At 39.6% G+C, this 26,313-nt stretch overlaps 1 long non-coding RNA gene and 1 pseudogene across 1 annotated transcript in view; both read right to left on the bottom strand.

Moving 5' to 3' along the window:
• LOC133092365 (uncharacterized) overlaps positions 1 to 26,313 on the bottom strand; it is a 105,530-nt gene that overhangs the window by 25,566 nt on the left and 53,651 nt on the right. The window lies entirely within an intron of this gene.
• On the bottom strand, positions 3,218 to 3,803 carry LOC133092363 (3-oxo-5-alpha-steroid 4-dehydrogenase 1-like; annotated as a pseudogene).

Raw genomic sequence — 26,313 nt, 5'->3', positions numbered from 1 at the left:
TGTCTTAAAACACTATTTGTGTTCAAACCCTCTTTAATTCTTCATAGATAATCATGCTTGTCACGCCTCTTCTCCAGAAGTATTGGCTTGAAAGAGTAAAAGAGCAATACTTCTTCCGTGCATCATCAGGCCCCAAACATCCAGTCTTCTTTTTTCCTTTCTTCTCCTGCTGGTCCTACTCTTTTTTTCTTTTGCCTTCTTCACCTCTCTGTTTCTCTTTTCTCTCTTTTTCATTCTAATTTTTTCATTCTCTCAATATTTTTGTTCTTAACAAGTTGGTTTTTCATTTTTATAATATTAGATTTTGTTTGTACAGTGGAAACCAATAAAGACATACACACACACACATACATATGTATTCTTTCAATATATAGAAACCATACAATTAGTATAAATTATATTTAGCCATTTTAAAGATTAAGATTAAATTTTTAAGATCTGATTATGTGGTAACATGCAGTAAATTATATGACATTATAAATTCCTATGCTATTGGTTTTTGATATATACTTAAATATTAGCATATTTGTTCACAGCTGGATTTCAGGTCTTTTGGCTAGTAATTTAATTACATAATAAATTGCAGTGGCCATAATCAAACACATCTGTAATTAGGTTTCTCTGTAAATATCATGTTTTTTATTTTTTCAAGTATCCAGATATGCTTTTTTCTCTCTAAACTTGCCAAATTAACTGCATCTATTCAATGAGATACCGAAGTGGACCTCTATCAATGTTAGTTCTTACTCCTATCATGGCTATTAACTTATTATCATGTTATTAACATAATTATAATCTTTCTAGCACCCCAAGCCCTTTCAGTTTATTACTTTTTTTCTCCCCAAACATAAAAGTTTGCATTTGACACAAAGGCTGGCGTTCCTGACACCCTTTGAGATTTTGCATGTGATTGAAGGAATTTAGGTTTAAAAAGTGTACTTATGAAATTAATGGTACTTGTGACTCTACTGTCTAGTTTCTTTAATGTTATGATTTTATCTGTACTGGAAAGATTAGGAAGCATCTCTCCAAACATATGAGCGCTTTATTTTACAAAATGGCCGTCTCTCTCTACCTCTCTTGTAATTGGTATCTTTTTCTAATGAGATCACGCTCTTTATGTCTTGCTTTCTCTTGCCTTGTTCAGATCTTTTTTCCTCCCTCCATCATTCCCTCCCTCACTCATCTCTTCATTCCTTCCTTTCTTCCTTTTTCCTTCCATTCATCTTTATTCTTTCATTTGTGCCTAATTTTGTTTTAAAGACTGGAACTGCTATACTCTCAGTGTAGTAGTAGAACAGTAGTAAAACAGCCACTCTTAGGAATAGGTGGGTTAAAATCTGTTTGACTATCTTTTTTTTTTTTTTAACTTTTAACAGTAATTTTATTAATCTCCTTAATTATTATAACTAACACAATAACAAATTGTCATAATTTGCTAGTTACAGGTTTTAGCAAAGGGAAGACAGGCAGACAAGATAGAGCAAGATCTCTTCCTATGTCAATCATCTACCCAGTGCATGCTAGTGAGGTAGTAACCAGGCATCAAATCCCCACTTAACCCAAACTTTTGGTCACTCAAATGAAAAAGAAGCACCAACAGAAGTAAAAATCACAGTGAGTATCTCTAGCTCTCAGACAAGCATCTTTCTGGCCAGGTATACCTTCCAGAGCCCAGGGGCCCAAATCAGTCAAGACTTGCTCACATTTTTGAGTTTTCTGGAGGAGATCCTAAATATTTATTGTTTTATGGTTTCAAGTAATTAATTCAGTCAGAAAAAGGGCCAAAGTTTATTTGATCATAAAATTTCCCCACAAAAGCATTCAATTTTTAGTTAAAAATGAAGTACAACCACATCAGTAAGAGTTTTCCGGGTAATTCTAAAACCGTCAGGGACTCTAAAAACCACTAACACCAAGAACAGTTTCTACATGAAAACTCATAGGGAGCGAGCCCCTGGTTGGGAAGATGTACCAGGAGAAGGGGGGAGGGAGCCGATGGGGTGCCCAGGGGCCCGGGGTGCAGGGGGCAGGAGGGCCTGCTCCCTACCCAAAGGTGGCAGTCGGTCGGAGAACATACAGGACACAACGTCAGAGGTGTCCTGGAGGCCTCTGCCACCCAGCATCGTTAGCGATCATAAGTGCACACGGACTCTCTCCACTTACACCTTGCTCGGTTCCCACCCCTGCAAATGAGGGAGCAGTAGAGGTAGTGCTGTCCCAGGTGAGACGGGGTCTGTACCATGTGTTCATTGGATTTTCACAGAGGGACCAAGAGACTCAGTAGGTAGCCTTCCAGTGGGGAGATTTCTTTTACATGTCTGGCAATAAGTAGTACATTTTATTACTGTCATTCATCTCCGTGGAGGTTTTGAGTGCATGTAAAATATTAAACTCTGCTTCAAATTATAGTTTTGCAATATTGAGATGTACTTAAAAAGAAAAAGTGCCTTTAAAAAATTTTAATTCTACCTAGAAGGAGGAAGAAAAACCATCCCAAGCCAGAGACTCCTAATGGCTCATGGCGAGTGACCAGAGATGGGAGGGCTGCCCTGCGGCACCTTCGTGCTCCCAGCTGAGGGCCTTCAAGAAGTCCCTTTCATGGGGGACCCAGCAGTTTGCTCCTTAAGAATGCCTCCAGTGCCCTGTCCTGCCAGTGAAGTCACCTGGTGGACCAGGCTGGAGCAGGTGCCAGAGGCCTTTTGCACCAGCCTCCGCTGGGCCTCTCCTCTCGCTACACCCAACTTCTCCGCCTGCCTAGTACCCAACAGTGAGAGGCTGTGGTGAGTACACTGTGGGGACCAGGCCTCTCGGACCTAGGGGGATGAGAGGGACATGAAGACAGAACACGCCTCCATAGGGGGAGGGGACAACATCACCTTTGACCTTAAACCCATTGCTGTAGGGGGTTGTGCAAGGGGTAGAGAATGTTTGGGTCCATAGAGGCAAACCCCAAATCAGAGGAGGGTCAAGCTGCAATTAACAGAGTTCCAGATCCGTGACCTGGTATGCAGCATCATACTTCAACCTGCAATTTCAGTTTGATTAGACTGTTATTAGGTAGCTTACACATTTGCTAGTGGAAAAAAATCCTAGAGCAAATCTTGAAAAAGGTGAAGTAGCAGAAAAATCACAGAGACATAAATTCATTTATATCATCCCGAGAGAAACATGATCGAAAAGCTTCAAGTTGAAGATAACCCCACTGACAACGAACTTAAAACAAAAATGAAGTCATAATTTTTCTGAATTTTGCGTAGTCTTCAGATTTCTCGTGGTACCACTGGTGATGCTGCTGAGCCCTGGTGAACAGGACACAGAAGGTGAACACAGCAAAAGCCCAGCCTTGGATGGACCCACTGGAGAGCGCGTAGCCGCACCACTCGACGACTGCTCCCAAGTGGTTGGCTGCAGTGATGTATTAACAAGCCCCCCCTTGGTATTTTATATCCAGTCTCCCTTGGTTTCCTGAGGTTCCTTAGGACGTGATCTGAATGGATGTTTATCAGCATGCCTATCAACCACAAGACAAAACCTTTGCGCGTAGTGGATGAGGAACATGGTCAGGAGGATGCAGTTGGGCCAGAGGCTGAGGCGCTCCGCGCACGCGAGGAGCGGCACCGCCAGCGAGGGCAGCTCCTGCCCCGCCCAGGCGGCCCGCGCCCGTAGCCGAAATGCGGAGCGCGGCGACGCGTAGCGCCCGGGGGCGAGCCCACCAGCTTCAGCAGCACGTAGCACAGGAAGCCCAGGGCGCGCTCCAGGTGCGCGAGCGCGTCCAGCAGGAACCGCCCGGCCAGCTCCATTGTGGGGGACGGCAGGCGTGCTCCATGGCCAGGCAGCCGCGACGCGCCACATGTAGGGGGCGACGGCGGGGGCGGCGGGAGGCGCGGCTACCTGAGGTCGCCGCCCGCTGTCAAACGCCGGGGCCGGGATCCACGCCGCCCTGGCGGCCGGGAAGCAGTGGGTACGCCGACCCCGCCTGTTTCACCAGCCCGGGGGGCGCGCCGCGGACTGGGCGGGAGCTGTTTGACTCTCTTGTACTACCTTGTTAACTTGCTTGAAGGTACTACGATTTTTATTTTGCTAATTTCAGTTGAATGTACATACATTTGAAAAATAGATAGCATGTACCTAAAAAGGTCATTTCGTTAGAGACATTGCTTCGTTTGAAGATTCCTTGTAATGATTCTGTGCTCCAAACGCCCCTCTCTCACTCACCAACATGGTTTATGAGCCACACATTAAAAACCAGTGCCAGCCAGGGGTCAGCAAACCATATCTATCAGGCTCCAAACATTGTTTTAGTGCAGCTCACAGATAAGAAAATTTTTATATTTTTATATTTTAAAGTGAGGACCTCCCTGGTGGCGCAGTGGTTAAGAATCCGCCTGCCAATGCAGGGGACATAGGTTCAATCTCTGGTCCTGGAAGATCCCACATGCCACGGAGCAACTAAGCCCCTGCGCCACAACTACTGAGCCTGCACTCTAGAGCCCGCGAGCCACAACCACTGAAGCCCACGCGCCTAGAGCCTGTGCTCCCCAGCAAGAGAAGCCACCGTAATGAGAAGCCCGCGCACCGCAACGAAGAGTAACCCCCGCTCACCACAAGTAGAGAAAGCCTGCGCGTAGCAACGAAGACCCAACGCAGCCAATAAATAAATAAGTAAATAAACAAATAAAATGGTTGAAAAAATCAAAAGAGTAGTATTTTGTGATATGTAAAAATTATGTGGAATTCAAACGTCAGTGTCCATAAATCAAGTTTTATTGGAACACAGCCATTGTTAATATAGTGTCTGTGGCTGCTTTCCCCCTGTAACAGCAAAGTTGAATAGTTGCAATACAGAGGGTACTGTCCACAAAGCCTAAATATTTACTACCTGGTCCTTTACAGAAAAAGTTTGCCAGCCCCTCATCTAGGCTTCATTGTAGACATAAAGAACCCAATAACAGTTGAATACTTGGGAGTTGGTGTTTTCTATTGACTGTAGAAAATTCACTTATAGGAAGTTGGAGTTAACTGAAGAATATTATGTGGTTTTTTTTTTAATATATGGGAAATTTATATAAAATAAGGAAAGAAACAAAAGCACTTCTGCATTTGTGTAGGGTGTGAACTTTGAAGCATTCACAGGGGATGCATTAAGGCCACCTCACCAGGCAGCTTCAGCTGAAAGCTGTCACTGGGTTCTCCTTTGAAGGGTCTTTGGCACATGCCTGAAGGGCTGGATAATATTCTAGGAAGCTACCTCTAGAGTCCCCTCCTTGCCATTGAAGTCTTTGGTACTCAGAACATTGTTGCAACATAAAGTTGTTTCATTTTTTCCCCTTATTTCTCCATTTTCTTTTTCTAAATGGTCAGTTATTTTCTCATGTTTGTGGATTCTTAACATGGCCAACCAAGAACATTTGGAATTTTTCTGTTATTTGGTTCTCACTGACTTTCAGTTCTATGATGTAAACATACTGTTTGTGTAAGGAAAATGATTAAGAATCCATTCACTGAAAGAACTTGAACTTTTGCCTGAACTGGCCAATGTGAAGGTGGAAGCTTGATGATAATAAATCAAAGTGTATTTTCCTCTTTTTTAGTGATATAAGGTGTTATTTGCAGACACATGTACATACAGATTGTATATATATAAAAATTATATATATATATATATGTACATATATGTGCATGTCAGCCATCGTGGAAAGTAAGCTTGCCTGCATAGTAGTGGGAAGCAAACAGATTATTTTTATGGGAGCAACAATCAACTATGGAATACCCACAGGGGATGAACTAATGAACTATTTATCTGGCCAAAATTGCTTCTAGCGAATAGGCACAGTGACTGATTTTATGAGGCTGTAAATTTTTGGAAACTGTTTGCAAAGCCAACCAGTTGAGCCAGAAAGATTCAGATTAGCTGAATTTCATTTAAAGGAAATTTTTACTGAATGTAATCAGATATGAGAAGCTGAAATTAATACAGTAAAATAGTTCCATTCTCCCTAGACCCTATCATGAGACTGCTTTTCACACAAGGAAAATGATAATGTTGATGTGACCCACTAGGGTAAAATCGAGGGCTGTTGCAAGCTCCGAGCAGGCTGCTCCCAGCCAGATGCTACCCTTGCTGCTTCACACCTTCTCAGCTACCCTGGGGCAAGAAGGGATCAGTATCTATTTGGCACACTGGTGGGGAGCTTGGAGCTAGAGATGTGACATTACATGGAATGTATCTCATCCCGTATATGAAGCTTTCCTTGACTAATTCTGTTTATATTGAACCCACCTTTTTCTGAATCTCTATAATAGGTAGTCTGTATCAGACAGTTGGCAGTAAAAATGATAAGTAGTCTTAAGATATTCTCTAGTTGGTTTAACAAGTGTATTTCTCATCCCCCAATGGATATTGAAATCTCCTGGAGAGCAGTGATGTTTCTTCATGTCTTCCAAAGTATACAGTGTACGCTGGGCAAAGGAAAGGAATTTATTTACTTCACTTATTTATTATTTATACTCTGTTTACTTCCCAAAAGGAGTTGAACTAGCTTATCATAATAGACATAATAGGACCATTAAAGTAATGATTTCAAAAAAGGAAAAATAAGAACCATAATGCCTATTGAAATGTTTACATCGTAAGCCCATAAGCCCTTGGGCATTTTGCCACAGAATTTAGTGCTGAGTTTCCTAGTAAAAGGGCTCAAGAGAGCAGGCAGTGTCACTAGATGCTGGCTGTAACCCATGGGCAGAAGGGTCAGCGGGTCCCCTGTGGTCTCTGAATCATGGTGCAGCGGTAGCCTTGGGCTGGGTCTGGCTGGACATCCCATGGGCCTTTGCTCCAGGCAAGGGACCTGCCTCATTCCTGTTCTCTCTTGTTATGAGATGAACATAAGAGCAGCTTTGTAGGTGGAGAAAACTCAGTTTGCCAGTAACTAGCACCTGACAACCTTCTGGGAATTTAATTTGAACTTCTAAGGGAAGGGGAAGCCTCAGGTTCAGCTAGCTCACTGCTTCCAAGTCATTTATCCTTCTGTCTTCCCATAGGTCAGAAATAAACAGGGAAGTATGCAGAATTATACAGCTCTCATCACACTAAAAAGTATAAGAATTTACCAGGAAGAACTAAGTTGTCTCTAATATTGAATTCAAGACAACTTTATTACAAGTAGAAATACAATCCATATATTTCTGACATTGTCTTATTGTCACATGTAGAGAGACAATTAAAGTGGCCTTTTAACAAAGATCCCCAAAAGAATATGTCAGAATATAATGGACAAGTACTTGAACATGCGTTCTATTTAAGATGCAAAATTGTTCCTTGTGGGACTGAGGTCAACATTTCAAATTGTACTTCTGTAAGGAATTGCCATGAAGAAATAAAGCAAAGTAATCAAGGGATGTAGCTTTCTGATCTCTAACTTCTTATGTACTGGAACCTGGACAGCCTCAGGGTTAGTGCATCCTTGGGATTACTCCTCAAATACGAATATGGTTTCCAAGAGAATATAGGCTCTAGGTTAATTAGGTAAACTTTATTCAGCGTTTATCCCTACATTCTTGCTAAGATTAAATAGGAGGCAATTCAGAATTTTAGGCGCTTGGTGAGTCCTTAAAGTTCAAGGACTTACCTACTCTTACTGTTTTAGATTGGCGTCAGCAAACTTTTTTTTATAAGGGTCCAGATAGTAAATATTTTAGGCTTTGGGGTCATAGGTCTCTGTCGCAACTCTTCACCTCTGCTGTTTTAGTAAAAGGGAGGTGTTTTGGGACAACAGAGGAGTCTGCCGTGCATGCATTATTTGTTTTGACTCTGATGGCGATCTTAGGAGATCTATATGATGCTATACATTTTATATACGAGGAAACTGAGCAACAGAAAGCTACAGGACAGTCCAAGAATTTAAACACTCCTATGGAGCTCACTGTAGTTGGATCTGACTTAATCAACTCTGTTTTCTTTGGTAAATATGCTTCCACATTTATCTTGAGATTAAGAATTGTACCCCTCATTCTAAAAGGGGTCTGGCCGTGTCTTCTCACAGAATACACCATGTTCTTGCAAGCAAAGCTAATGGCTTGATTTCTTTTTTATTATGAATAATTTAAGATTTGTCAAACATATTTGAGATTATAAAGGGTTTGTCATCAGTAGCTTACTTAATTTCATGTATGAGCTTAAGAGCCTTTTATCAGCTTAATTCCATAAGGGTTTCTGCCTTTGCAGGGTGAGAAGTTTTATAATGTTTTACTTTCCCATCTCTGTTCTGTCTTGCCTGGAATGTTGCTGTATTCATTCATCCAACACATGTGTTTATAGTGTCAGGTGAATCATCTGTGAACTTTTAACCCACAATCAGTCCCTTTATCCCCAGCCTGTCCAGGACACAATAGTCTCCAGAATACTCCACAGTTCTCTGCAGGACTTCTTTCCTAATCAAGCCTTGTACCCACCCTTTCCCACACACCCCCCCACCTCCAACCCAACTACTTTTCTCTTGTTTAGCAGAGTCTTTTTCTTCCTCCATACAGCCTCAAACGGGTTTGGGCAAGGGTTTATACATTTGCATCCCACCTTGGTAACTTCCTCATTGTAAGGAATATGAGCCATAAAAATATTTGCTAAAGAAAAACCTGTCAATTCATAGAGCAGAAGGGAAATAAAATGTTTTTCCAACACACCCCAAGGCTAGGACAAGAACTCAGTATGCAGCAGTGATAATAAAAACAGACCTTCTGCCATGTTGGAAAAAGGGTTCCCACATACAATGTTCTTTAGAACCAACATTCGACTCTGATGGAGACATCTTCCTACCATAGCTGTGTGGATGATGTCTTGGAAATAGGGAGAAAGGCCTCAGATACTTGATCTGTAAAATGGGCTATTGGTTTATGATCTCCAAGTTTGCTCTGATATTTTTTTATTCAAAAATTATACTTCGTATCCTTCAATATTAGAAATATGGTTAATGGGGATACCAAATAAAATACATTTTTATTAGATGTTTTGTAATTATAAATTAACAATGTGCTTGCAATTTGATTTTGATTGTTTTCTTTTTTATACCTAATTGAATTGTACTACCTTAGACACTAAAAAAAATATTCCTGAGAATTGGCTAAGAATTTAGACAGGTAGATGAGGCAGTAATTTGTGATAGCTTTGCAAAGTCTATGATCTATTCAAGAGATTTAGCCATTTCTACTATCTTTAATTGAACTGAATTCTCTAGCATTGTCTGCCAGTGAACAGTAAGTTTTCTTTGTTGTTGTTGTTTGTTCTAGTATTATTATTAATGCATGGATTTAAGCATATTTGGTGTATTTTAATTTATTACAGTTGTCATCCTTACAAAATTACCTCATTCTTGGCCAGTGAAAACCTCTTTAAGTTGACTTTTGGTGGTGTTTATTAATCGCCTTACTGTCTGTTACTGCAGGATGTTTCAGGCTCAGCCGTATTTCCCGCCGTAGACTTAGAATCAGCCATAATTTTAAGGAACACTGGTTACTTTTAGTGGAAAATAGTATTTTCAAGACAATCTGAGCACTTTGCCACTGAGTCTGTCACAATTTCTAGGTCTTTTCAATCGACAGAGCTAGCACATATGTTTTTTTTAAAAAATGTTTTAAGAAAAAATATCTCATTAAGATGTTTCCAATCAAAATTAAAATACAAAGTTTTTTTTTTTAATATCTAGTACCTTACATCTGTTTTTACTTTTTCCTTCCTCAAGAATCTCATTTTCAATGATACTGGGAATGGTAGAATTTTATAGAATATCACAAAATTATTCACTGGCTTTACCCTCTACTTATACAACCACACACATACATGGACACATAGAAACACAACTGACTCAGAGTAGTAACACAAAGACCACTGTGAATATAGTTTTAGGTTGGATTTCCGAGATGGGGACTTTTCCTTTTTGCAAGTGATTGAGGATTTATTCAGGAAAAAGGCAAAGAAAAAAGGAAAACAGAACAGCAGGGGAAGACCAGGCAAAGATATGGCGTCATGGGAAGTCATGCCTTAGCCTGAGCCTATGGAGTACTTTGGAGCACGAGTTGCACCCCAGAGGTTTTCTCACCCAGACGGGGGCAGGGAGGCTAAGCTATTATACCATAGTCATTGACTATAGGTCAACCCTGATGCAGGTGGGTGCATAAATTCCCAGGCATTTCTGGGCGAGGTGGCGCCCATCAGCCTAAGACAATTCTCTGCAGACAGCTGGAGGTGTGAGCCATTAAAAGACAGCACTCACAGAACCTGGGAGATGGTTACAGTACCTAGAAAATGGTATCTCTGTGGCATACCAACAGTATCTATTGAGTCCACCCCTTACACCACTCAGATCTACTCACTTTTCCAGGTAAGTTTTCTCTGTTCATTGACAGCTTCCCTATGATTTTGGTTAGCTCCAATTTCTGGGGAACTTTACAAGAGGAAAGTTAGTATGACAAATGCAGTGTTCACTTGTTGGTTCAAAACCTTGGGAGTTTCCCAAATGAAATTTGAAACTGGCTCCTGTTCACAGAGGGCAAGGAGAGGCTGAACAAAGAGAGACCACTCCATGTTGGTAGGTGGCAGTTTTAATATGCAAGGAAACTTACATAGGAGGCTTGTCTTGGGCAGCTGAAAGATGGGTAGATCACCGCACCTGCCAGCTAGAATCTTAAGAGTTTACATAGAAGCCTTAATGGGGCTCAGTCATGTACCCAGTTCATATGGTGTCAACAACGCAAGGCTGTGTCCTTGAAGCAGCTACTGTGTGGGAACAATGGGAGGAACACACATTCCAAGGATAGGGGAGGCGGTAAGGAGCCTCCAAGTACCTGGGTCCAGTGCACGGGTCAACTGGAAGTCATGTCCTCTCAGAGACCTCTGCCAACACTGCTGGTGTTGTTTCCAAGGAGATTGTTGACATTTATCATCTCTTTCCTCTACCACTTACCCTAGACTCTCCTCTTCCTCATCTAACACTTCTGATGGTATAGGTGGCTTGCCTGATAGGATAACTCAGACCCTCCCACCTGAGCCTCTGATTATCATGTCCTTATCAGCCTGTGGTTACTATACTTATCCATTTCCAATTGAAACTGGGCATGCATATACAAAATGATGCCCAGTATATCACTTGAGTGCCAAGCACATTCCTCTCTCTTCCCCCACCCTTTTATACAGTGATAACCCAATATCCACATGATGATCACAACCTCTTAACCCTGCCAATACGGAAACACTTTGACAGTCGGTTCCCTGGCATGAGGAATCCACAGTTGGAACTCTAGATGCACCGAACCAAGAAAATTGTGGGGATGTGAAGCACAAAATCCTCAAATATGTCATCATGAATGATAGTGAGCACAGTCATTCCTATTTCCACCCCCTTGATTCCTGGACTTAATTATTCTAACTATAGCAGACATAGTGGAATAAAATGGCTATTAATTTAAGCTGAAACTCATCTTGAAGGACTGTACTCTATTCTCACATGGATTTCTCTCTAAGCTGGTGTCTCAGCCATGCCTTCACAAAGTCTTTCCATTGGTCTATCAGGCAAGTAGCTTCTGGGCAGTGCAGTATGTGGTAGGCGATAGTGAAACCCATAATTATTGTCCACAGCTGCCCATCTTTGGGTGGAAAGCAGTCTTCTGGTCCAAGAAATTATTTAGCAGGATCCCATGTCAATAGCTCAAACACTTCAAGTCTTCAAATGGCTGAGAAACTATGGGAAAGAAAGGCAAAACCATACCCAGAGCACTTGTCAATCTTGGCCAGAATGAATTTTGTATTTCTAGGAAGGAAGGGGTTGAATCTAATCAACTTGCCATCAAGTGGCTGAGATTCGTTGCTTGGTTTCTTCAAGGGATGGTACCATACCAGGAGGCTTCAGCATTAGACCTTTTTTGGCAAGTTGGACATTCTGTAGCAGCAGTAGTTAGATCAGACGTGGTGAGACAAGTAAGACTGAAACTGAAAATTAAATAAAATTTAATTTTATTTAAATTTAACTAATTTAAATTTAAATGATTATATGTGATGGCTGCCGTTTTGGACAGCACAATCCTATGTAGTACTCTGGAGTAGGTGCTAGTATAAGTGAAAAGAGCAAGATGGATGAAGGTATGCTTTTATGTATGCTACCATTAAATAGGACAGTAAACCATAATATTAAACTAATTAAAAGTTTCCTGTAAAAGGAGGGAGAAATTAGGTTGGAAAGGATAAGGGATAGAAGTAATACTTTTTTGGATATACTTTGTTTTATAGGTTGGACTTTGTAAATATATAATGTTTAAAATAATTATAATTAAAATTTAGGAAACAAGTCTTAAAAAGTGGAATGCAATATAAGACAAACATAGATGTATAACCAGGTGATGTAACAGCCATAGAGATAGGAACTATTCCAAATGACTATAAGTCACAGTAATTTGATTGTACAACTATGTTTTCAGTAATCACAGTTTTGGTGGCAGCATTGGCATTACTACAATCTGTCATTACTACATCTCAAACTACGTGTGTGTGATGTAAGATAAGGCTAACTTGGTAAAACTTAGACTCAGCAGGGTGTTTGGCATGAAAGAGAAAGACACAGATATAAAATTGATGAGGATAAGCCAAAAGTGTGTATTCTGGAGTTTGAATGAGACATATCTGTATGATTTCATGATGATTTTTGTCTTTGAAAAAGATGTATGTATATACTTATATGATACTATAAATTTGTAAGATTATATATTAATAATGTATATATGCATAATTATAATACCATATATCATATATTATTAATATATAATCTTATTCACTATAATATAATAAATAATATGTGTTATATAATACACATATATATTCTGTTATACATGTGTTATATAATACACATAGTTTCCGTTATACATGTGTTATATAATACACATATATATTTTCTGTTATACATGTGTATTATACGTATACATATATATGTATGTATGTCTCCCCCAGAGAAATGGCTGCTTCTAGGTCTGGGGTAGGAATATACAAGATGTGTCTAGAATGCCTTATACTATCAAACATGGATGCTATCAAAGACCACTACAATTCTGTCAAAAGGGTGCAAAAGCCAACTTGAACAGGCTCCCACTCACCAAAATTGACATAATAAGAGTAATAAGTAGAAGAGATTGAAATAAATTAAATATATTTAAATTAATGAGTTCATAATGATACTTTAAGAACCTCTTTGATCATCATTGGAGATAGGGAAACAATTTTTTATTTAGAAAACAGATAAATAAATGGAAGGAATCAAGTATTTATCTAACTTTTGCTAATAAAACTATTACCTTGGTGTAGCTGATGAAGGGAAATTTCTATTTCTAAAAATATTCCCACTAACAAGTACAGAACAATAAAATTGGCAGATCATCATTTTCCAACCCTTAAGGAATAAATTGATCCAGGCAATGTTCATCAATGGCTGCTAAGATTACAAAAAGAGAATCAGACAGTAAGTCAGTAAATACATATACTTCAGGAAGTAACAACACCACCTATGAAGCAGTTTTGCCAAAAAAACAAACAAAAAAAACTGTGAAACATTCAAGTGCCTAAATCTGTCAAATTAGAGGCAACAGAAGAGCCAGAGCCATGAGAACATATTAATGATACCACAGGGAATGAAATCAGTAAAACGCGCTATGGGAAACATAGGGTACATGTAAGTTATTGTAAGGGAACAATTGCAAGGAAAACAACAATGACAACAACATGAAATGGAGGTAAGAAACATTAATGCAAGTGACATATTAACCAGTCCAATGTATGGGCTTTGTTTTGATTTTAATTCAAATACACAAAATGTTAAAAATCACAAAACAATTTGGAAAATGTGACATTGGCTATTTGATGGTATTAAGGAAATGTTTTCGTGTGTGTGTATGTGTGTATGTTTAATGAAAATATTATGATTTTTTTGTGAAGGAAGTATTTGTCATTTAGAGGTATATACTGAAATAGTAATTTGAAATTATATGATGTCAGGAATTGGCTTAGAAATGATCTGGGTGGAGAGCTTGGAAGTAGAGGTGACATAAGAATGTCCATGAGTTAACCGCAACCTGAGTGAGGGGTCTGTGTGGCTTATTTTATTACCCTTTTTCTTTTTTTGTGTGTGTTTGAAATATTCCATAACAACAGGTTACAAATACAGAAGAAATCTAATAATGATTTTTAAAATAAAAGGTCCTATTTTATCATTTGGCCTTTGCCTTAAAATGCAATTAGTAAAGATAAGCAGAGAAATTGTGGGGATTTCTGTGCTTGCTTTCAGCTTTCCCTTCAACAACCTGCTGATCTACCATTCTTTTTTTCACACACTTAATAAGGACCTGACCTTGTTTTCTTTAAATTGTTCTCTGCGGCATTACATGTCTTCAGGAAATCATGGTTAAGTGGCTTCACTTCTCATATCACCTGGCCTCCCCAGAGAAAAATAAAGACCAGGCAAATTTCTTAGATGAAATATGTTTTGAAGAGGTAGGCACAAAAACCATCTTTTCCTTTACTTTTCCTGTTCTCTTTATCATTCTCTAAATTTCACTTTCTCCTTGCCATTTTCCTAATCACTTATTTTTACCAAGACTCCTAAACAACAAGAAATGCCTTATTCTAACAAAGTGACCAAGTTCAGCTTTGGGTTGGTGATACTTTGCTTTACTGAATTTCTCAATCAATGTATATTGTTCAAAGTGCTGTAGGGATCCCAGATAGGGTACTACATACTCCCAGCTATCAAGAAATTTATAGTTTAATTGAAGAGAGATAACTAATATGCTCACATGCACAAAGAAAAAGCAACCAGTTTTATCCTAAAGTGACTAGTAGTGGCTTTTAAACACAGCATAATAACAAAAATGGAGAAAATAGTGTGAATTAATGTACTCATAGAAGACTTAGGACTTGAGCTGAACTTTTAAAAATGAATAGGACTTATATGATTGGACTGGGAAAAGTAGGGGAGGAAAATGTGAGCAAAGACACCTGAATTGAAATGAACGTGGAAGATATGGTCAAAGCTGGTTTAACTGGGAGTGATGTGAATTGGAGAACAGAGAGAAACTGGGTTGCAGAGACTGTAGAGATTAGATTATGCTGCATCAGGAAGAGCAGATAAGAGAATATAATGGATACGGTTGGCAGTAACAAGACATTATGAGTTCTCGGACAAGCAGTGTTTTAGGAAGGCTGTCTGGAAATGATGTTGGGTAGGAAGGTATTACCACTTTTAGACTCAGGCAAGAGGCGCCCTGCCCTAGGGCCTCATGTTTCAGAGCATCTCCATACTTGGGAGTGTCTTTCACAAAATTTTCTTATTTCCTGTCAGGTAGCAGGCCCAGCTGGAGTTGGCAGTGCTCTCAATCTGGTTTCCCTGAGCCCAGACAGGATGCCACAGGTCTGGTACTTATAGGAAGTATAAGTATAAAATAGTCAGACCTGTAGCAGCAGAACATAGAATGGTGGTTACCAATGGATGAGGGAAGTGGGAAATGAGGTGCTGTGGTTCAGTGCGTATAAAGTTACAGTTATACAAGATGAATAAATTCCAGAGATCCGCTGTACCACGTGGTGTCCACAATTAACAATATAGTCAACAACATGTCTTGTGCACTTAAAAACTTGAGGGTAGATCTCATGCCAAGGGTTCTTAACATACACACACACACATACACACACATATACACACACAAACAGAGCAAGGAGACATAAGAAATCTTTTGGCGGTGATGGATATGTTTATTTCCTTGATTGTGGTAATGGTATCGCACCCGTATGCATGTGTCCAAAGTCATCAAAGTGTATACATTAAATATATGCAGTCTTTTCCATATTAAGTGTACCTCAATAAAACTGAAAAAAATTGAAAGCGATTGCCTTCTATCAATACAGTGATTATAGCCCCCCCCACCCCAATCAAGAGAACGCATAGTAGGAAGAGGTATTATTTTGTGTTAATGCTATAAAATGCTGAATGATAAATTAACATCACCAGGAAATAATTAGTATTTCTATTTTCCTGGATGCTCTGGAGAAGACTTACATTCATAAACATCATCAATGATACACAGTAATGACCCGTGAGAGTCATTGGAAGCCAGTGTTCATAGGTGGTACAATGAATGATAAAGCGTCTTGAGTAATGGTGTAACCAGCATTTTTTTTTTTTTTTTGGTTTCCATAGTTTATTTTTATTTTATTTTTTAAACATCTTTATTGGAGTATAATTGCTTCACAATGGTGTGTTAGTTTCTGCTACCAGCATTAAATAAATGGTTTTAGGGAAGGTCACGGGCAAGAAGGTCTATATTGGTCAACATAAACAAGTCCTGAAGAACAGTGGTATTATGAGCAGTAACAGTGTTACTACCTTTTTCTCATGGTGGGAGATATACAATTAGCCAGGAGAATAAAGAACCTGAAGAGATATTTCCTGGACTTGAGCAGGAAGAGAAGGTGCCCGGACACTGAAGAATCTTCACATGCATTGATCATAAAATTAAAAAAAATATGTCCGTGTCTCTTCTCTACACGTTACTCTAAATCACCATTGATAAACCATTATACCTCAAATGGGGCTGTGAATTCTATAATATATTTTTTAATCAATTGATATATATAGACAGGGATCCTGCAGAAAGTATTTGTCCAGGATTCTGCACACTCCGGAGTGACCCTAGAGGGCGCAGTCAGTGGAAAGCATGAAAAACTATGGAAAGGAGGGTAGGTTAGAAGGCAACTGCAGTGATTCAGGACAGACTAGACTAGGGTGAGGAATGTAAGATGGATAGAAAGGGGATAAAACTGAAAAATATTTTAAAGAAAAAATAAAATTTGATAGTAGATTCATAAAGATGGAACAGAGACTAAATCAAAGACTGCTTCAAGGTGTCTATGCTTAAAGACTAGAAAAATGTGCTAAGGTAGAAATAACTACTCATAGCAGAGAAGAAAGACCAGTTTGGGGTGCAGATATGTGTTGGGATATAAGGCAAGTTCCCAATTAAAGGAATCCTTCTTTGGAGTAAGAGTCAGTTATGAAACTCTCAAAAATTCCATGAAAAATGTCTATGTCTTTTTTTCCCATGTGACAAGATATTGGAATCCACCTAGCAGCAAAATTTTCATATATGACATCAGAAGTTGTGAGTTTAAATTTCAGTTCTTCCCTTTGAGAAAATGATTTAACATTTCTGAACCTTGGCTTTATTCCATAAGAGTGGAATAAATGATATCTCCTTCACAGTGCTACTTTAGGGCTGAAAAATAACGTATGAGGAGTTATCTGGCACAGTGTCTGGCACAGACTCAAATAGCTGATTCACTTTGCTGTACAGTAGAAACTAACATAATATTGTAAAGCAACTATACTCCGATAAAATTTTTTAAAAAACTTGTGCAAGTGAAATTAAATTCAATCTATTAAGGACAAATTGCTCTGTAGTCCTGCCCATCAGATAACCCCAATTTCATTTCACATTGTGGCAGCAGCTCACTTCTCACAGCGCTCCCTTAGGCCTGGGACTCAAGTCTAGGACCACTACTTTTAGGAGTCTAGGATGAAACTTTTTTTTAACTGGAGAGAGTGAGAAATTGAAGATGTGAACACCTCCAGGAAAAATAGTGTATCCTTCTATAATATGCCTGCCTGCATTTTCGAAGTCTGCTTCCAATACTTCTTGAGATGCAGTCACCAATAATATCTCATTTGTATTGTATGGTGAGGTGATGTCTTCTTGAAAATATAAATTAAAACAGCATTCAATGAGGCTTTGAAAAAAGGAATGGGAGCCAAGACAGAATTTTAAATAGAATGTTACCTCAATGATTTATTTGGATAGCCATGTTCTTGGTAGCGTGCTTGTGAAAGATGGTGCAAAATCTCTATTCCACTCTGACTGCCTGTTTTTAATGGCCTCCATTGAACAAGATTAAGTATCTGGTCTGTGCTTGGAGGCACCTAATGGCCTTCATTTCTCCCCAGTGCCTAAGTCTCTCTCTGGCTGTAGTCAGGATGTTGAGGAAAGGCAAGCGGACTCCTTGCCCCCATGAGTGAGGGGACAGTGGCCTCAGACCTTGTAGGAATAGCTCTGCGTGTTTAATAGGAAAGAGGTTTTACTCATTGTGTCTCTGAGGTAGATTGTAAATGCTCTTTTTTCCAAGCATGAGAAAAAGATGCTCATGGTGACTTACCAAACTATGAAATAGTTCTTCCACAAAAGGATGAAAGTCAGATAATTTGTGGAATTTAAAACTTGACTGGAAAAGGTCCTTGGAGAATTTGCTTCCAGTAACATGAAATATGCTTAAAGCTCAGGAGAAAGGGGTATATTTTATCATGATGAAGAGGAAAGACATAATGCGATCATGGCAGAGACAGCTGAGGGCGATGCTGGCTGGGTAGGGGCCAGGAGCAGTGGCTGTCTTCAGGTTGACAGAGCAGGTCTGTGTTCTGCCTGGATGATGGTGACCCTGAGTGGGAGCAGGTAACCATTGCAGAAAGGTATGTGTGAGCTGATTCAATGACTTTCTCTCCATCATTCACCAGGCTTACAAGAAGATACTCATAGAATTCTGGTGTTTACAAGTTAGAAGATTGATAGCTTTAGTGTTTGTCGTTGTTGTTCATTGTTTTGTTTTCCCCTAATGTTGACACATTTAGAGACTTGTGTTTACCCACTCACCTCACAGTCACCCTTTATTTTTCCTGTTCATTTTCTCCCAATGAAAGTGAACCCATTCTTGCCATAGTCTGTGTGCACATGGAGTTTTAAAAATTCATTATATGTTCTTGCTTTCTTCAACCTGAACACTTCTCTTGGAATTACCCACACTCATCCCAAAGGCAATAAATATGTGTAGCTGTTTAAATCTACAGACTCAGTTGGATTGAAATTCCAACTCTTCCATTTACCATCTGTGAACCGTGTGACCAATTGCTTATCCTCTCTAATCCTGTTTTCTTAACTTCTTTGAGTTGTTTTAAGAATTAAATGATATATATATATATTTTTCAGTCAACAATATTTATTGAGAAACTTGGATGTGACATGATAAATGGTGACCAGGTCCTGGGACACAAGGGCTAAAACAACAGCAGCAACAAAACCATGTCTCTCCTGAGGGAGCTTTGACATTATCTAGGGAGACAGGCAATAAACAAATAAGTAAATACAGAACCAAAAGATTTGGAGTAGCATTAGGTACTAATAGAAAAATGAACCAGGGCCAGGGGATAAAGAGGGGTATGAAATGCTGGTTTAGATTGGGTGACATGAAATCCTCATAGGGAAGCAGAGGTCTGAAATCAGTGCCGCAAGGATCCATGTAAATATCTGAAAAGAGCATGCCAGGAAGAGAAAAGAAAAAGTACAAAACTCTGGGGTGAAAACATGTTTGTCTGTGTATCTGAGGAACAGTATGAAATGGTGGTGAGGTGGAACTTAGCTAAGAATCTGATACATAGTAATTGATTAGTAAACTGTAATTATTTGTAATGCTACAGACAAAGAGGCGGGATTTAGTCATAAACGGAAATGACCCTACACACAGATCTTCTTCTTTTAAGCTCTATATTGTCATAAAGTCATCTTAGCTTGTTCTATTTTGCCTGGCTCTTGGGATATCTGTCTGAGTTTCCCTTTTTGATTTTTGATTATCTCCTGTACAGCGGCAAGTATAAGGCCGAAGCTTGGGCTCCACATACAATTTATACTTCACCAAATCTAGGAAGCTCCCTCCCTCCCCCCTCACAGAGTGAGGATGCCTTCAACGTGCTACCAAGTGACCTGGGTGTGTTCTTATCAGACAACTTAATATACTGCAATGTAAGGTATTTTGTACCTCCTATTAATCTGTCTTTTCTGCTTACTTTTCTTTATTTCTCACCAGCCACAAACGTCTTGAAAGGAGGGACTGTTTCATGTTTCCACTGAATTCCCAACACAAAGCCCAGTGCTTTGCCCATGGCAAACACATGATGTATATTTCTTGAGAGGTGGGAAGAGACTCAGGTGTTTAAGACACTGGGGAGAAAAGTCAGGCAGTGTAAAGCCTTTGAAAGCTTTCATGCCTAGAAGAGAGATTTGCTCTCTGGTAGGTAGATTTGCTCTCTGGTAGGAGAGATTTGATGTCTACTGATGTATTGAGTAAATCTGGATAAGTGGGCTGTGGAGGGAGGAGGGGTGGTAAATGTGGCCTCCAGCTTCCCAGTCTCTGGATGTAGGCAGCAATTCCAGTCCAGAAGTGGGGTGTGTGTGTGTCAGTGCGAGTGTGTGTGTGTCTGTGCACACCTATGCATTATCCACGTGGATTTTCTCTTGGAATAGACTCTACTTTCCAGTTGCATCTATTGTGTAGATACAAACTATAGCAACATTATCTCAAAGTGTGATACTTTCAAGAATTATATTTTTCTTTTCATGATTCTGTTCTTTAATTTCTGGCAAGTGACAGTGGTTTTTCATGTATAGTAGTGATATAATTCCATCTTTAACACATGTGCTTGAGAATGTCAATAAAATAATTTAACATAAAAAAATAAAACAGAAATGATACATGGAAGTGCCCAATATTTTAAAGGTGGCAAGAACATGACTGAAGTTTGGGAAATAAAACCTTGACAATTTTGTTTTTTACAAAACAAAAATATAGTATTTTTTTAACATCTTTATTGGAGTATAATTGCTTTACAATGGTGTGTTAGTTTCTGCTTTATAACAAAGTGAATCAGCTATACATATACATATATCCCCATATCTCCTCCCTCTGCGTCTCCCTCCACCCTCCCTATCCCACCCTCCTAGGTGGTCACAAAGCACCGAGCTGATCTCCCTGTGCTATGCGGCTGCTTCCCACTAGCTATCTATTTTACATTTGGTAGTGTATATATGTCCATGCCACTCTCTCACTTCGTCCCAGCTTACCCTTCCCCCTCTCTGTGTCCTCAAGTCCATTCTCTACATTTGTGTCTTTATTCCTGTCCTTCCCCTAGGTTCTTCAGAACCTTTTTTTTTAGATTCCATAAAAATATAGTATTTTTATTCTTTAAAATTTCTCCCTAATTCTTAAATATCTTCTATGAAGAGCAAGCGATGGCCCATTTTTTTTTTTTTTTTTTTTTTTGGCCTTGCCACATGGCCTGCAGGGTCATAGATCTTAGTTCCCCGACCAAGGATTGAACCCGGGCCCCGGCAGTGAAAGTGCAGAGTCCTAACCACTGGACCACCAGGGAATACCCCCATGTTTTTTCTAATTGTTGTTAGATTCTAGGAAGGAGGAAAACCAGGAACAAAGAAAAAAATTCCTTCCTTTTTTTTTTTTTGTAAAAAGGCCTTTATATCCTGTAATTTCTATCAGCGCCAATAAAAAATATTGTTACTTTGGAAAACTAAAGAGACAGAAATACAGACAGAGATAGAGATCCAGTCATGTCTAGGATGATGGCCTTGCTTTGCACCTATGATTTGTACAATTCTCTTCTATAAATCATGGATTTCAAAGAAACTTTGGTCAGTCTTGATGACCAAATAAATAAGCACAAAAATCTGAACTCAGACTGGAAAAACTCAAATGCCCTTTCACTTGTTAGTCTGAAGTATGCAGAGAAAAAGAAAATATCTTCTTGTTTTGATTACTTTCTGAAGGGTTCATGTTTTTAATTGAAAGCTTCATCTTTGGTTAATTCACCAAATAAAACTAGCATTGGGCCTTGAGGTTGTCTGATCTGTGGTATTTTATCAGATATCTTAGATGATAAATTCCTCAAATTGTTTTCATAACACCATCTCCCAAGAAAGGCAATGCACATGACAGAGAAATTATCCTCATTTCCTGGCAGAGGGTGGTGGAGGGGAGCTAGTCCTAATTTCACAACCTTGGTTTAATTTAGAATACCTACACAAGGTATCTAGATTTTTCCTTTCTTAATATAGGCCAAAGATACAGCAGTGTTTTTAGAGCACAGTCCTTTTTATGTGGGTGATTTTACACCCTCATCATTTAGCTAAGGCTCTGAAGACATGACATGTTTCAGAAATTATCATAGAAATTATTAAGATAATTAAAATGAGTTATTTCCATTATGCAGTTGTATGTACCATACCTTTCTAAGACCAATTTATCATTCTTTGGCATCCAATTACACTATAAAAAAGGAAGAGAAGCTTCCAGTCAATTAAGCAAACAAGCTCAGTGTGTAGTTTTTTATGGCACTTTTTCTGACTGTGATTACAAAATTACAGTGCAAGGAAGTTCAAATCTAATCAGAATAAATCAAAAACTTTCCAAGGGAGGTCAGAGAAGAATGCTCGTATCTTCTGGTTGAATTGTTTAAAAAAACTATTTGTTCAGTTTAGCATATTGACTACATATGTATTTTTAATCATCACCATTATTATTTGCGTTAATGATGGCCTATAAATGAGAGATTGAATCATAAGTAACATGGCTGGGCCAGTAGCCAGTTCAAAACTGAGACAACTACAGGCTGAAACAACTTTACCAAGTGCACAGCCCAAATATTGAGCCCCTAACAGGAAGTGGTTTTGTGAGGTGCTACCTCTTACCTGAAACAAAATGTCCTAAGAGATCATAGACATGGGTCAAGCTGTATGGTAAGGGCACAGGGTGAGGGAGAGAGCAATTATAAATTTATGCAAATAAATTTTCATGCCACCCTGTACAGTTTTGTATACTGCAGAGTATGGTAGATATCCAGTTCCACAACATGTCCAACTGGTTTATGAGAAACCCATCCAGTTTTTATGACAGTTGGCTTTCATTAATGAATCTCAATGTCCACATTTGCTTTGGATCCTCTGCAAGGGCCACATACATGTTTGTTTGTCTTGGACAGGTTTTTGCAACATTTTTACTGAGTGGGATGGCAGGATCTGCAGAGTGTTTAGATGCTGGCCAGGATTTCCTGGCCTGTGATTATGGCACTATTTCAGTACATCTTGGTAGGGCCCATTTCATCAAGATTCACCCTCACAGTACTGTGTTAATTCTTCTATTAATCAACACTGGACAGCAAGTTGCTTGTCTGTAGCCTTAGCAATGTATTTTTGCCTCTTGGTTAGATGAACAGCAGCCAAAGACATAAACACTATAATTGTCTGCCAAAGGGATGCTCTATATATCCAAATTGTTTTCCTAGGCATATTGTATTATATGAATGTGTCATTGAGCAAGTTTTCCTTTAATACTTACATCAGATAAGGATTGTGGCAATAGCTTGCTTTGCTATATCCAAAGCAACACAGGCTTTTTTTCTACATTGTCTTAGAGTGATATTTTAGGCAGTTTGTAGAAGACTTTTGGGATAGTTCATTTACTGATCTTATGTCTCAGATCTTTCTAGAATAAAAGCATATAGACTTCTAGGGTCTAGTTTGTAAAGACTGTTCCTGGATTTGCTGAAGAAATAATATCTGATTTAAAAATGATTGCAAAATAAAATTGTTGGTCTTCAGGAGCTTCAAGATGCTGGAGGAGTAAGACGTGGAGATCACCTTCGTCCCCACAAATACATCAGAAATACATCTACATGTGGGACAATTCCTACAGAACACCTACTGAATGCTGGCAGTAGACCTCAGACCTCCAAAAGGCAAGGAACTCCCCAGGTACCTGGGTAGGGCAAAAGAAAAAAGAAACAACAGAGACAAAGAATAGGGATGGGACCTGCGCCAGTGGGAGGGAGTTGTGAAGGAGGAAAGGTTTCCACACACTAGGAGCCCCTTCACGGGCGGAGACTGTGGGTGGCGGAGGGGGGGAGCTTCGGAGCCACGGAGGAGAGCGCAGCCACAGGGGTGCGGAGGGCAAAGCGGAGAGATTCCCGCACAGAGGCTCGGCGCCGAGCAACACTCACCAGCCCGAGAGGCTTGTCTGCTCACCCGCCGGGGCGGGCGGGGGCTGGGAGCTGAGGCTCGGGCTTCGGAGGTCGGATCCCAGGGAGAGGACTGGGGTTGGCGGCGTGAACACAGCCTGAAGGGGGCTAGTGCGCCACGGCTAGCCGGGAGGGAGTCCGGGAAAAAGTCTGGAGCTGCCAAACAGGCAAGAGACCATTGTTTCCTGGTGCGCGAGGAGAGGGGATTCAGAGCACCACCTAAACGAGCTCCAGAGACGGGCGCGAGCCGCGGCTATCAAACTCAAAATGGATTAAAGACCTAAATGTAAGGGCAGACATTATTAAACTCTTAGAGGAAAACATAGGCAGAACACACTATGACATAAATCACAGCAAGATCCTTTTTGACCCACCTCCTAGAGAAATGGAAATAAGAACCAAAATAAACAAATGGGACCTAATGAAACTTAAAAGCTTTTGCACAGCCAAGGAAACCATAAACCGGATGAAAGACAACCCTCAGAATAGGAGAAAATATTTGCAAATGAAGCAACAAACAAAGGATTACTCTCCAAAATTTACAAGCAGCTGATGCAGCTCAATATCATAAAAACAAACAACCCAATCCAAAAATGGGCAGAAGACCTAAATAGACATTTCTCCAAAGAAGATATACAGATTGCCAACAAGCGCATGAAAGAATGCTCAACATCATTAATCATTAGAGAAATGGAAATCAAAACTACCATGCGATATCATCTCACACTGGTCAGAATGGCCATCATCAAAATATCTACAAACAATAAATGCTGGAGAGGGTGTGGAGAAAAGGGAACCCTCTTGCCCTGCTGCTGGGAATGTAAATTGATTCAGCCACTATGGAGAACAGTATGGAGGTTCCTTAAAAACTAAAAATAGAACTACTATATTACCTAGCAATCCCACTACTGGGCATATACCCTGAGAAAACCATAATTCAAAACAGTCATGTACAACAATGTTCATTGCGGCTCTTTTTACAATAACCAGGACATGGAAGCAACCTAAGTGTCCATCAACAGATGAATAGATAAAGAAGGTGTGGCACAATGGAATATTACTGGAATATACAATGGAATATTACTCAGCCATAAAAAGAAACAAAATTGAGTTATTTGTAGTGAGGTGGATGGACCTACAATCTGTCATACAGTGTGAAGTAAGTCAGAAAGAGAAAAACAAATACCATATGCTAACCCATATATATGGAATTTAAGAAAAAAAAAAAAGGTCATGAAGAACCTAGGGGCATGACAGGAATAAAGATGCAGACCTACTGGAGAATGGATTTGAGGATATGGGGAAGGGAAGGGTAAGCTGGGACGAAGTGAGAGAGTGGCATGACATATATACACTACCAAACGTAAAATAGATAGCTAGTGGGAAGCAACCGCATAGCACAGGGAGATCAGCTCGGTGCTTTTTGACCACCTAGACGGTGGGATAGAGTGGGTGGGAGGGAGGGAGACGCAAGAGGGAAGAGATATGGGGATATATGTATATGTATAACTGATTCACTTCATTATAAAGCAGAAACTAACACACCATTGTAAAGCAATTATACTCCAATAAAGATGTTAAAAAAAATTGGTGGTCTTTACTACTGCACTTCTATGTTCTTTACACAGTGTGTTATATGGTTTGTTCATTTACCATGTTTAAGCAACAAAAATTAATTCAAATGATGCATATAATATTTTGAATTATGTAGCTAAAGCACATGTTTAAAGGCATAACAGTATGACAGGTTCTACTGAATACCCCGACAAATTCAAATGATCATGATAGAATCATAATGAGCTATCATAGTGGAGTCAACAATTTCCTCTTTGGGCCTTACTATTCTGACTTGCTCTGATTTTATTTTTTTCCAAATAGAAATTCTCTAGCTAGAAGGAGCCTGTGAAATCATCTACTCTAAAACATCAGCTTACACAGAGGGATACTAAGATCCAGCTAGATTCAGCAAATTATTCAAGGTCACCCAGTTTGGCAGGCATAGAGTCAGAACCAAACCTCTGGCTCTGGTTCGTAAGGTTCACGGGCTATTGGGTCAGCCAACCCCAGATTTGATTTCTGATTTTGACAAGTGACCTAGAATTACTTCATTTCTTCATCCATGAAGAAATGGGGATAAATGATATATCATATAGGCCACTCTGGAGATTGAGCTAATGAGGTGGTGCACAGTAAGCGTATATCACCTTACCTGGAACCTTACCATACCTGGAACATTCGGAAACCCTACTTCCCTTCTTTCTAAGGGTTTTTGTAGAATAACACTGAGAAGCCAATTTTCCCCTCTGCTCTTCTTTCACTTCCCACTGGTTCATTTTTTATGAGATAAGTGTCTAGCTGTGTTTATTGGTTTCTCTAAACACCA

The sequence above is a fragment of the Eubalaena glacialis genome, chromosome 5 (assembly GCF_028564815.1).
Source record: "Eubalaena glacialis isolate mEubGla1 chromosome 5, mEubGla1.1.hap2.+ XY, whole genome shotgun sequence".
In the NCBI taxonomy this organism is placed as follows: Eukaryota; Metazoa; Chordata; class Mammalia; order Artiodactyla; family Balaenidae; genus Eubalaena; species Eubalaena glacialis.
The sequence above is the reverse complement of the archived record's forward strand: the minus strand, read 5'-3'. Positions and strand labels throughout refer to the sequence as shown.